Consider the following 14,599-nt stretch of genomic DNA (forward strand, 5'->3'; position numbering starts at 1 on the left):
AGAGGAAATCAAAAGGCAATACGAGGAATCACAATTACGGGAAGAGAAATGGAGAATGCCTTTGGCGGATACGTTACTACAGTCAGAAAGGCCAAAGAAAGAGTCAGCTTGAAGATAAGGCACATAGAAACCTCCCACACCAACACGCAAAAGACAGAAAAATGAAGGAAAAAACCCACACCTGAATGTCCAGGCACCGTGGGGGCAATTACAGGATGTGGACGTACGCACAGTGGGAGCACCGGACATAGAGGGGAGAAGGGAGAGGAAGAAGTTTTGAAGTGATGATGTCTGGGAGCTTTCCAAAATCAGTAGCAGATCCCGAAACACGGATCTAGGACGTATTTCTAGAAGTTTCTAGAAGTTTTGAAGTGATGATGTCTGGGAGCTTTCCAAAATCAGTAGCAGATCCCGAAACACGGATCTAGGACATGTTTCTAGAAGTTTCTAGAAGTTTTGAAGTGATGATGTCTGGGAGCTTTCCAAAATCAGTAGCAGATCCCGAAACACGGATCTAGGACATGTTTCTAGAAGTTTCTAGAAGTTTTGAAGTGGTGATGTCTGGGAGCTTTCCAAAATCAGTAGCAGATCCCGAAACACGGATCTAGGACGTTCTAAGAACACCGAGTACGATGCATCCCCCAAAACCCACGTGTCAGAGTATTCCATGTGCACAAAACCCACCCACACGGGAAAACCCTTGAAAAAAAGCCAGAGAGGAAAGAAAGAGCCCCACCTGTAGAGGGACGGGGACAAGGGGTCTGTCAGACTTCTCTTCAGGAACCACACGAGAGCCGGAAGGGTGGAAGGCGATGTTTAAATTGTCGGCGGGAGGAAGCAGCCCGCTGAGAATTCTTATCTGGCAAAATCGTCTTTCAAAAATGAAGGAGAAATTTTATTTTATTTTATTTTTTATTTTTTTAAAAAAAAATTTTTTTTTCAACGCTTTTTATTTATTTTTGGGACAGAGAGAGACAGAGCATGAACGGGGGAGGGGCAGAGAGAGAGGGAGACACAGAATCGGAAACAGGCTCCAGGCTCCGAGCCATCAGCCCAGAGCCTGACGCGGGGCTCGAACTCACGGACCACGAGATCGTGACCTGGCTGAAGTCGGACGCTTAACCGACTGCACCACCCAGGCGCCCCGTGAAGGAGAAATTTTAAAGGGTGAAGGGGAAGTAAAGACTGTTATAGACAAGCAAACAAAACTGAGGGGATATGTTACCTGTGGACCTGTCTTGCAAGAAATACTACAATAAGTTCTTTGGAGAGAAGACAGGTGATATGCCTCAGAACTCAGATCTACATAAGGAAAGGAAGATTGTTAGAAAGGAATAAAGGACATAAAATAAAATTTTGTGTTTTCTCTTTAAAAAAATTTTTTTTAATCTTCATTTGTTTTTGAGAGAGAGAGAGAGAGCACGAGCAGAGGAGGAACAGAGAGAGAGGGAGACCCACAATCTGAAGTAGGCTCCAGGCTATCAGCACAGATCCCAACGAGAGACTCGAACTCATGAACCATGAGATCACGACCTGAGTCGAAGGTGGACGCTTAACTGACTGAGCCACTCTGGCACCCCTTGCATTTTCTCATTCTTAGCTGACCTAATAGACAATGTCTGTTCAGTACCATAATGGCAACAGTGCATCGGGGGACCAGAACTTAAGTGTAGGTGCAGAGAGAGACCAGAGTGCGGTGAGGGATGGGAGGGAGAGGTGGGGAGCAGTCTGAACAGGTCCCCAAGACCACCCGGGAAGCAGGTACTTGCAAACATGACTTGAGGCTAGGCTTGGATTCGCTGCAGATATATATTGCAAACTCCAGGATAAACACTTAAAAAACAAGAAAAGTTGATATGCTCCAAGAGGAGAGAAAATAGAATCCAAACCAGGGCAGTCAAAAAAAGCAGGGGGGGAGGGGTTGGCTGGGGAGACAAGAAAAGAAAAACGGAACAAAAACAGTGAAGAGCGTGATGTACATAAGCCCAACTACATTGACCGTCACTTTAGTGTGACGGGTCTAAATACACCACTGAAAACAGAGCGTCGCAAAACGGATTAAAAAAAAGACCCAAACATGTGAGTGTATCTAAACTTACCCGGACCATCAATCCACGGCATATGACTGACATTTATGGAATACTTCCTCGAACAACAGAAGAATACACGTTCTTTTCCAACTCATTCTTTTCACCAGGATAGACCACGCTCTGAGCTACAAAACGTATCATGACAAGTTTAAAAGAATAGAGATCACACAAAGCACTCTTTCAGATCACAACATTAAACTCGAAGCTAACAGAAAGCTGAAAGTCCCCAAATATTTGGAGATGAAACAATATGGTTTTAGATAACGCATCAGTCAAAGCAATGTCAAAAGAAACTTAAAAAGATATTTTGAGCCAAGTGAAAATAAAAGTAGAACTTCTCAAAATTCTGGATCAGAGAAAGCATTTTTATTGAAGCAGGGATTCAGAGAGAATTCAGCCCACGATTCTTGTCTGAGGAGGCCATTTGAGGATCTTTGCCTGAGTGGTAACTAGAGCAGAAAAAATATGTCGAAACCGTGGTAGATGATTAGGAGGAGCAGTGGGCTAAGACTGGTGCAGTAGACAGCGAGCAGATGGTGATGATGAGTCTGGAATAAGGGTGTGGAATTTCACTACCGCTTTTTGAAAACAAAGCATACTTCAGGTCACTCTTGAACAATATGAGTTTGAACCCTGTAGGTCCACTTATATGCAGATTTTTTAGTAAATACAGGACATACTCTAAATATATTTTCTCTTCCTTATAATTTTTTACATAATATTTCATTTCTCTAGCTTACTTTATTGTAAGAATACAGTATATAATACATGTAACATGCAAAATATATGCTAATCAACTGTTTATGTTGATTAGTAGGCTATTAGCAGTTAAATTGGGGGGAGTCAAAAGTTCTATGCAGATCTGAATGCTCAGGGGGATCAACACCCCTAACCCCTGTATTGTTCAAGGGTCAGTTGTACATTGTAAGGTAATTTTCATAATAGCTTGACAGCAAAGATCTCTCCAGTCAATCTCAAGATTGTGTGCGGTGGGAGGAAGGAGTTGTCATAATCAGGTTTCTTCTGTGTGGGGAAGAGTTGAAAATATAACAGGGTTCAAAATACTGCTTTTTGGTGGGGAGAGAAATGAGTAACCCGTCATCTTAGTGAGGGCCTAAAAGTTACTTACTTTTCACATGGTGATAAAGAAATTGACTGTTAAGAAAGGAAACAGAAACATTTTTAGAACTGAAAAGCAGAGTCAGACACAAAATGTAAAGGAGGAGGGAAGAGAAATATGATGAAACCAGGAGAGATACAGAAAAGAAGGAAAAGGGAAACAAAAACAAAATATAACATCATTATTATAAATCATTCGGAAGGAATAATATCTAGGGCATCGGTTTTCTGTCTTTAAAGACTTCTGATTGGGGCTGCAGTACTGAAGGCTTTACACATTCATTTATTCAGCAAGTATTTATTGATCATGCACAATGTGTCGGTCCTGGGTTACACGTTACGGCAGCTACAACCACACATGACACATCCAAACTGAGATGTGCCGTGGGTGGGAAATGCAAATGCAATGTAATGTTGATTACACATTAAATGACAGTACTTAAATATATTGAGTTAAATAAAGTGCATCTTTAAAATGAATTTCATCTGCTTTTTTTTTTTTTTTTTTTTTTTTTTACTTTTGTAATGCGTTTAGTTGAAACTTTAAAATTACATATCTGGCTACCGTTATATTTTGGTTGGATGCGAGGGTCCAAGTACTTCTCTACATCCTGGGACAAATAAGTTCCCTGCACCTAGTTAGGCTCCAAACAAAAGAACCGGACCAAGACAAAGGAAAATTTACAAGCAAGACAATTTTCTCTACTGGTAAGTCGTCTAATGAGAGTGGACTGCTGTGATGTGGTGCAGAGAGGGGTAGAGGGTTGAGAGATGAAGTTCTCTCTGAGAAGGTGCTTCTGGGTTTCCATGGGGACAGAGAGCCAGCGTGCCCTGCAGCCCACCCAGGACGGTGACCAGAGCCATCTGGAAAAGGGACTCAAAGCTGACGCTTCTCCACCGAGGAGCCATGGAGGAGTCCTGGTGACATCTGGGTGGGGGTGTGAGGGGCAGCAGGCGGGGTGTCTTGCTAGCACTTTAGGGCCCACTCGAGACAGGTCTCATGTCCCACACCCCAACTCATGGTGGAAGGCCGCCGGGCACGCTCACGTCACCGTGGCTGAGTCACATAGAGAAAGCCGTGGGTGCAGGGCCCGCTGGGTCCCTTGGTCACTTGCCGTCTCATAGCTAAGCGCTCAGTCTCCATTAGATTGATATGCCAGGAACTGTTTCTCAAAAGGGAAATAGTCAAAACTGAACAGGTTTTGTTTAGGCATTCTGGGGGCCCCACTGTGATTTTCCCGTCTGGGCTCGCCCCGATGACACACAGAGTCCCATTCTACTGGAACTATTTCTCCGGAGGTTCTGCCTGGGCCACATGACAGGGCTGAGCGGTCTCGCAGCTGAGCCGGGGAACTGCTTCTTCCTCAAGGCCCCACTCAAATTCATCAGCCTTTCAGGTCTGCAGACCTGCCGTCTGCAAGATTCAAAGCAGTCTCCCTGGCATTAGCCGTAAGGGACCCGTGGGATTCTTCCCTGGGCACGGGATGCCCGTTTAAGTCGATAGGACTCCGGTCAACCTCACTACCTCTTTTCCTGGCAGGTGCCCCCCTGTCTTAAGAACCCAGCAACATTCTGCCCTGGGTCCTGTCAGCATGGTGTATCAATATGGCCGACCCGGATGATGACGCAATCAATATGGCCGACCTGGATGATGACTCAATCAACATGGCAGAGCGGGATGATGACGCAGTCACGGTCACACAGAGCTGGTGAGGACCTACGTGCCCTACGTCTATCCATCTACAGGATGACCTGGGAAGGGCAAGCAGCTGTCCTGGCTTGGCGGAAGTTGATCGGCTCTGGCGTTTTAGGCATGGCAGTCGGGTAGAAGATGGGTTCACCAGGGTGATGGCTCTGTTCCAAGTGCCAGTGGCCATAGTAATCTGTTCTAGCGAGGAAGCCACCACAGAAGCGGTATGGTGGCCAGCTGAGTGGGGCTGTCCGTTTCTGGAGGCAGTGCAGACCAGGGGTTAGAAGCACAAAGTTCTACGACCAAAGTTGAGTTCACTCTCACAGTCTTGTTTAGACTTACGCCCACATTTGAAGTTTTTGATGCTTGTATGAATGGTCCCTTTCCATTAATTTTGTTTCTTTTTGTTGTTGTGTTTGCTAACATACAGAAATACGATTGGTTCCTATATATTGATACTACAACCAATTACGGTGACAAATGTACTTATTGATCGTAATAGACACAGAGTCATCGACATACAGAAGAATAACTATTCTAGCTCTTCCACTTTAACTTTTATTTTCTTTCGCCCACCCCTGCCCCGCCCCATGTCTTCTTGCACTGAGTGGAATCTCCATGGAAGACACCACGGAAATCTCATCTTGTTTGTGATCTCAGAAGAAAAGTTTTCATTAAACCCTTGCATATGATGCTTGCTTTGCATTTTGTGTGTGTTTCAGATCTCCTTTATTGGGCTAGGGAAGTTTCCTCCAACATCCATTTGGTTCAGAGTCCTTATCACTAATGCATGTTGATTTTCATCATTTTTAAATTTTAATTTTAATATTTTAATTTTTGTAATGTTTTATTTATTTTTGAGAGAGAGAGACAGAGTATGAGCTGGGCAGGGGCAGAGAAAGAGAGGGAGACAGAATCTACAAAGCAGACTCCAGGCTCTGAGCTGTCAGCACAGAGCCCGACGTGGGGCTCGAACCCATGAACCACAAGATCATAACCTGAGTCGAAGTAGGATGCCCAACTGACTGAGCCACCCAGGTGCCCCTCATCATTTTATTTTTTAAATTTAGGTTTATTTATTTATTTATTTATTGAGAGAGAGAGAGAGAGAGAGAGAGAATCCCAAGCAGGCTCCATGCTGTCAGTGCAGAGCCCAACGCAGGGCTCAACCCCACAAACTGCGAGCTCGTGACCTGAGCATAAATCAAGAGCCAGATGCTTAACCGACTGAGCCACCCAGTTGTCCCATTTTCATCATGCTCCTGCAAGTGCTGAGATGGTCCTTAATTGTATCGGTGTGGCGTCCTCATACGTCCCATGAGCTGTACGTAATTAGGTACTTTTCATCCAGACTAACAATCTTTTACCTGGAGTGCTACCTGGAGTATCCCATTTTCATGTAATGGGTTTATCCTCTTTGAAACCAATGAAATTAGTGACACCTTGGGGTCACCTGCCATCTTGTCTTTCCAGTTTTATGTTCTCTGGACACTGTCCTCTCCATCCTGGGGGAAAGTTGGAAATTGCTTTCAGGTCAATTGGAAGTTTTGAAAAGTAGCTCCCAGAGAGAACTTTGAGTGACTAACACGGGATCCACACATTTTCTTTAGTTTCCTGGCATTACAGTTAGTCCTATAACAAAAGATACCACCATGATGTGAGGAAACACCAAAAAATTTAGAAAATTACCCTCAAAAGGTTTCCCAACGGAAGCCCCTCAAGCTCTTGCCCCAACATAATCTATGTAGGCAAGTGTACATGCACACCCTAGCTTACTTCCTCGCTACGAATCCACTTAGAAAATATAAAACTTCTACAGAGAGAAAAATTATTTTGTGCTGCAGGGTTCCAGACATGGCTGGGTACCGGAATCAAAAGAGGAACTATTTAGAAACACAGATTCTGAACCCAAATGTCCATCAACTGATGAATGGATAAAGAAATTGTGGTTTATATACACAATGGAATAGTACGTGGCAATGAGAAAGAATGAAATATGGCCTTTTGTAGCAATGTGGATGGAACTGGAGAGTGTTAGGCTAAGTGAAATAAGTCATACAGAGAAGGACAGATTCCATATGTTTTCACTCCTATGTGGATCCTGAGAAACTTAACAGAAGACCATGGGGGAGGGGAAGGAAAAAAAAATGGTTAGAGAGGGAGGGAGCCAAAACCTAAGAGACTCCTAAAAACTGAGAACAAACTGAGGGTTTATGGGGGGTGGGAGGGAGGGGTGGGTGGGTGATGGGTATTGAGGAGGGCACCTGTTGGGATGAGCACTGGGTGTTGTATGGAAACCAATTTGACAATAAATTTCATATAAAAAATAATAAAGTCTATTAAATTAAAAAAAAAAAGACAGATTCTGGATTCAATTTGATTCAATTTTCCGAGAACAAATGCGGTTCTCGCATGGCTCTGACATTCACTCTGCATTTGGAAGAAAACTGTCTTAAGGGACCCTGAAGTGTATTTAAATGTTCACGGCACCGTGAACGCGTCGTGTGTGACCCACAGAATTCGAATCTCAGCCAAGCCTTGTCTGGATCAGAAGAACAAGGTGCTGGTTCCGAAAGAGATCAGCATTTTCCCCAGATTGGTTCTGGGGTGAGGTAACTCTGTACCCATCACTGAGGTGTGGTTGGCATTGGTGAACGGGCATAACTAGAGCGGTTTTCCAAATCTGAACAAGACTGGGGTTACTCTCGTTCTGGTAGAGCTGCACGTGTTTCTTACAGTGGCATCAGCAGGGATCGTCCACAGCTGTCACAGAGCTCGTGTGCCAGGCAGCGAGGACAAGGTTTCTCTTCTGTGTGGGGTAAAGGGCAACCCCTGTTCACCGACCAGAAAGAGCATGCTTGTCTCGGAAAAGCAGGGCCACTGCACCACGTCCCCAAATGCTCAAGATCATGTAGCAAAACCCAATACGTGTTCCTCCCCCCAGTCCCCAGATCTCTTCCGTTGCCCCATTTTCTTCCGTGGGGAAAAAAGAAAAAAGGAACTTGTTTCTTGCTGTGGGAAGATTTTCAAGTATTGCTTTTTAGAAAGCAATTAAAAACAAATTGTGGGCAGGGCTTTATTTCTAAAGCTGTGGAGATAAAGGTTAAATGGAACCTGCGAGGGTTCTCTCAAAAGCAATTTTGGACAAGAAAGTGTGGCACGAATTGTGGTCACGAGGGGCCTTGGGTTAACTCAACACTGAACTCTGTTGTTTAGCAACTGTGCTTAATGCATGTTAAGGCTATTTTTGATATCTTAATAGCAGCAAATCAGAAAAAAAATTATGACAAAATGTCAGTCAGAGCAGGTAAAAAACCAGAAGAACTGTGAGAAAGCGTTAAGTTCCCTTGACAGTTTAACACCTTATACAATAAATAGGGTCAAAATTGTTCTCCCCAGCTCTTGACTCCATTTTCCAAACTCCAAATTCCATGTTCTGCCTTGGCTCTCTGCCCTAAGAGGCTACCCCCTGGGCTCCCGTGTCCGGGGGCTTCCCGGTGGGTTTTCCAGTGGGAAGCTATGGCAGGAGATCAGAGGGAGGGCGTTTCTTCACTGGTATTCACAAGGGGAGGCAACCTTGGGAGGGCTAGGTTCCTCCATGGGACATCACTGTTCTCAGCATCATTGCTTTCTACTGGCCTGGTCTTCCTAAGGGTGGTAATGGTGCCCATGCTGTGCCAACCCCATGACGACCCTACAAGCGTCTTGTATATTACCAAGCGGAGTCTCTTCACAAACTCTCCCCAGTCCTACCTTGGGACCTGATCGACACACGTTGGTATGTTATCTTTACCAATAGGTATTAGTAGTTAAAAAGAGAAATGAATTACAAAAACGGAAACAAATTGTCTTTAAAATGGTAAAAAGAAATGAATTACAAAAAAAAAAAAACAAAAAAAAAAGAAGAAGGAAAGAGAAGAGGAAAATAATTGAATAGACTGTAAAGAGAAAGGATAAAAAGACTTGGAATCCCCCTCTTTTTTTCCCCTTTCTTAAAGTGAAAATTCGCCTGGGAGCCATGTTTTCAACTGAGGTCGGTCAAGTCTTCTGTGGGAGCCACCGTCCAGACAGCAGAGGCTCCGGCTTAGTCGGCTAAGAGAGCACTGAACAGAGACACATCTTTTCGTAAAATTCTTCATTCTCATGCACTTAGGGCTTTAGCTTAACCATATGTTTACCTATTTATCTGTTTTTCATTACCCAATAATCCAGAAAGACATTCTCTTTCTAAAACACTCCAACAAAGCCAGGTCCATGAACTAAAGCTTTCATTCATGTGTTCTCCCAAAACAAGGTCAGCAGCTTGATAGATAGGTCTTTAATTTGCTTAGTACTCTTCCGTCAACAATGAAAACATACATACGCTTTAAATTTAACTTTGGAGTATGGTATGTACGTGTCTATATAAAATTGAATTTTCACGTAACTATTGTGTTTTGGAGTTCGCTCCTTATCTGTAATACACAGAGATCTCTACCAAATGCTATTGGAAGATCACATAATATGCCATGAGAAGGATGCTGTGTAACCTAGGTGCTCTGATTGACCTTTGTAGTCTTTTCCCTTTTTTTCCCAACACCTCTATGAATATTCTTGTATTCCCACCACCAATCCATGAGAATTCTCATTTTTCAATATTCTCATCAACACTGGCCCTGTCCTGCCCTTCCCTTCCCTTCCCTTCCCTCCCCTCCCCTCCTTTCCCTTCCCCTTTCCTTTTCCTTTCCTTTCCTTTCCTTTCCTTTCCTTTCCTTTCCTTTCCTTTCCTTTCCTTTCCTTTCCTTTCCTTTCCTTTCCTTTCCTTTCTTTCCTTTCCTTTCCTTTCCTTTCCTTTCCTTTCCTTTCCTTTCCCTTCCATCCTATAGCCATCCTAGAAGGTTGTTAAACATCTTTTCGCAGGCTTATTTGCCATTTGTCTTTTCTTCAGAGAAACATCTTTTCAGATTCTTTGCCTATTTTTATCTAGGCTACATGTCCTTATATCATGGAATTGTAAGGATTATTTATAAATGCCAGACACAAAAAATCCTGGAACACTTAGCAGATAAATGACTTTGAAATATCTTCTTCATTTTCTTGGTTGTCTTTTCACTTTCTTTATGGTAACCTTTACAGAACTAAATGTTTAATAAGTATGATGAAGTCCAATTTATATTTTATTTTCTTGTTTGTGCCTTTGGTGTCATATCTAAGAAGCTTTACCTAGCCTAAGGTTATGGAGATTCACTCTTGTACTTTTTTCTATGAGTTTTGTAGCTCTAGGTCTATGGTCCATTTGAGTTAGTTTGAGAATATGTATATAGTTTTTTAAGTGCAATTAGCGTAATTTGGTGTTTCTTTGGGCTGGATTCCTGAAAGGAGGATTACTGGCTCAAAGGTCATGTGGATTTTTTTCTCATTTTGAAATACACTGCTAAGTAATCTCTCAGTGTAATTTTAACAATTCATTCTCACGGGACATAAACATGAGGGCAAAACTTCCACCACATCAGCCAACGGCTTGACATTTTCTCCTTTTAAGATTATTGCCACTATGCTGAGCAAGAAAGTTGATCTAGTTTTAATTTGCATTTTGCTAATGACAGAGGAGTCAGATATTTTCAACTGTTTTAGACATTTGCTTCCAGTTTTCTGAGAATTGTGAATTGATAGTTTTTATCCATCTTTCCAGCAGAAAATTACTATTTTGTTCCTGCTGTAGCTTCTTTTCAGCTTTTTGTAAGACCTGTGCTTGTTAAGACAAACAAAATAAGGTGAATAAGAAAAAATAATACATACACAGAAAAATCTTAAAGTAGAAATATGAATAGGATCCAGGAAGCTTCCTGGGATAAAGAAAAAGAATAAAGAGAAAGATTCAGATTGACATCAGAATTGTCAACAGTGATAAGGCATACCAAGAGAAAATAGACTATCATTGAAAACATCCTTGGGAGAAATATTTCAGGAAGAAGATAAATACGTTTTCAAAGATAAGAAATATGAACAGTATAATTAAGAATAAAGATACATAAATAACCTAAGGAAGTTTACTGTGCTTTCTAAAGTGGTCTCAATTCATGTTGGGTGACACAGAATAAGCCATAGAATTTAGAAAGAAAAACATTTAATTCATAATTATAATCCCATTTTTTAGTTCTGCTTTTTGTGTGAATACATTATTATGTTCCATATTATGATATTAAAAGCAGTAGCCTACATTTATAAATCAGTGAATATGTTTTTTACATCGATAGGTATTTATGATCAAACAAGTTTCTGATTGTTCTAAAATGGCAAGGTCATCCTAAACTCAAAAATATATCTATAGCAATCTACGGCTAAAATTTTGAAAAATAGTCTGGTGGTGACAGGTGACAGAAAAGAGAGATGACCATAATGAAGTAGTCATTTCATTTAAAGTGAAACTATAGATATTGATAAGCATTTGAAGTAATTAGGAAAAAATAAGTCCATATGAGTAAGTTAAACACTTATCAGAAAAACAAAACTAGAACGTATAGTTTTCATAAGTGGAGGACAACGGATATATCTAGTGCCAAATAGGAAAGAGAAGACATAGACGTAAAAAAACTAATAAAGTAAGATGGCAAAATGTCCCAGTATAGATAAGTATAATAAATATTAAGTATATTTACTTTAAAGTAAATATTAAATATTAATTTAAAGTGTATGTTAAAAATAAACATAAAGACATTAACCAGATTCAGTAGTGCAGTCTGACATCAGCAAGATGCTGGAATACGAAGCCCTTTTCTACTGGAGACACCAACTTAAAAAACATGCATGGACTAAATTTCCTTTGTGAGAGCTTCAGACACCTGAGAAGATGTTGCAGCACCCCAGGCAAGCACAAGGCAAGAAGAGTCCCATTGGAGTAAGAAAGTTTATTGTATCTACCCCCCTTGGTGAATCTGGAGAAAACCCCCAACCCCTAGCTTCAACGTGGGGAGTGCGCGAGAGAGAGAAGAGTAGAATGTGCACCAATGTTTGGGATATTTGGACCCTGGTACCTGAACTGGTTTCTGTCTCACTTGACTTGCAGTGCTAAAGAGAACAGAAGTGTACCATTCAGATGCCAAGTTGGGGTCCTCTGAGAATCAAGGTAGCCCCCAGCAAAGCCAAAGAAACTGCTGTACCAAAGACAGACACCAGGTGGAGTAAGAGATTATAGGATCTTGAGACTAGGGAAAACCTCTTGAGCTGAGATTTACATGCACTAACAAAAAGAGAAGATACTTCCCCAGAAAAGGCTAAAGAAGTCTCCAGAATCTCTAGCCATGCTGATTGGTGGAGGTCTTCCCCCGTATGAAGCCAGTCTGTAAGGATTAGGCATTTTTTCAAATGCCCAAATCTTGAAAGGCATACAAACAAACAAACAAAAAGACCAAAATAAAGGAAGAAAATAAATCTCCAAAAGCTGACTTTAAATAAATGGAGATTTACAAATTAATTATCTAACAAAGAATTTAATTATCTGTCTTCAAGCTGATCAATGACCATAAAAAAAAAAAAAAGAACAGAGATAGGTAACTAAATGAAATCATGAAAACAGTGTACAAACAACATGAGAATATCAACAAAAAGATAGAAATTATGAGAAAGAACAAAACAAAAAATCAAGAACTAAAGAGAACAATAATCGAACTGAAAAACTCAGTACAGAGATTCATCAACAGACCTGATCAATCAGAAGAAACAATCAGAAAACCTGAAGACAGGTCATCTGAAATAACCAAATCTGAGAAGCCAAAAAAAGAAAGGAAAAAAAAAAAAGAAGTGCAGAAAACCTAATGGATTTCTGGGACACCATGAAAAAGGTCAATAATGCTTTATGGAAATCCTAGAGGGAGAAGAGAGAAAGAAAGGGTCAGAGAACCTGTTTGAAGAAATAATGACCATACATTTCTGAAATTTATGGAGTGAAATGGATGCACACAGTTAATGTACTCCATCTAGGAGAACTCAGAGACCCACGCCCAGACACTTTACAACAAAACTGTCAAAAGTCACAGACAAAGAGAAAATCTCTTCACAGCAAGTGAAAAGCGGTTCATCGAATACAATAAGATCGTGAGTAAATTTCTCAGCAGAAACTTTATCGGCCAGAAGGGACTAGGTCAATATAGTTCAAACAACCTGCCAATCCACAATATTGTATTTGATAGAAATATTCTTCAAAAGTAAAGGAGAAATAAACATGTTCCCCAAATAAAAGCTGGGTGAGTTCATCACTACTAAACTTGGCTTACAAGAAATGCTACAGAGAGGCGTTCCAATTGAAATGAAAAAAGCTAGTAGGCAACATGAAAGCAAATGAAAATACAAAGTTCCCTGTTAACAACATACATATAGACAAACAGACATTTCTTTACCCTTGTAATGTTGGTGCATGTAGGTCTTAGCCTTCTCCCACTGCAATAACAAACATACCGTAGACCGAGTGTCTTGTAAACAATGAAACCCTACCTCTCAGAGTCATGGAGGCTGGAGGTTTGAGATCAAGGGGCCAGCGAGGTTGAGATCTGGGGAGGGCCCCCTTCCAGACCGCACTGGGCACATGGTTTATTGTATTCTCCCACCCATGGTGGACAGCAGAGAGAGCAAGCAGTCTCTCTGGTGAGTCTTGTAAGGGCGCTAGTCCCATTCAGATGAGTTCCAGGCTCACAGACTCATCGATCACGTATTACCTTCAAACATGCTTGCAAACAGAACTGTGATGTACTAGTTTATTTTTATGGCTATTTTTTATTATGTATTGATATACTAACAGGGCGCTGGATCCAGTTGCAAAATGTATCCATTAATAATACCCGATGATTTCTTAATAGATTTTTTTCCCCGAGGAACTTGATGCACAGTGTGATATTGCATTAATCCCCCAGAGCGTCTGTGACTATAAATTATCACAGAGGTTGGAATGCTTAATTTACACTCAAAAGTCAATTATAAAGAGATAAAAAAATGTATAATAAATCATTGGCATTATACGTATGACAAGCAAAACATTTAAAAATCAATTATCTTGTTTTTTAGCAGGATAATTGGTTAACAACTCTCTTAAAAGATTTTTTTTCTGAAAAAATTTACACAAATGCTAAAGCAAATTTAGGAATAAAGATACTTCTTAGAAATAAATATCCAACATTAGAGTTGCAAGAATAATTATTCTCGGTAAATATTTACCAAGAATATTACATACTTCAGCTTCTTTTTTTTATTTTTTTTAATGTTTATTTATTTTTGAGAGAGAGAGAGACAGAGCATGAGCGGGGGAGGGACACAGAGAGGGAGACACAGAATCCGAAGCAGGCTCCAGGCTCCGACCTGTCAGCACAGAGCCCGATGCGGGGCTCGAACTCACAAACTGTGAGATCATGACCTGAGCCGAAGTCGGACACTCAACGACTGAGCCACCCAGGTGCCCCTACATACTTCAGCTTCTTAACTGTAAATTTTTCTAATAACATTTTTGGAATAACTTATCTTTAAATATATGATCTTATCATTATCAATTTAAAAATTCCCAGTCTTCTTCAAAGTTGCATTTTTTAAAGTTTATTTTGAGAAAGCTAGAGAGCCGGAGCAGGGGAGGGGCAGAGAGAGAGGGAGAGAGAGAGAATCCCAAGCCGACTCTGCCATGCTGCCAGCACAGAGCCGGACTTGGGGCTCGACCTCATGACCTGAGCCGAAATCAAGA

Source organism: Panthera leo, chromosome D4, assembly GCF_018350215.1.
Source record: "Panthera leo isolate Ple1 chromosome D4, P.leo_Ple1_pat1.1, whole genome shotgun sequence".
Taxonomy (NCBI): domain Eukaryota; kingdom Metazoa; phylum Chordata; class Mammalia; order Carnivora; family Felidae; genus Panthera; species Panthera leo.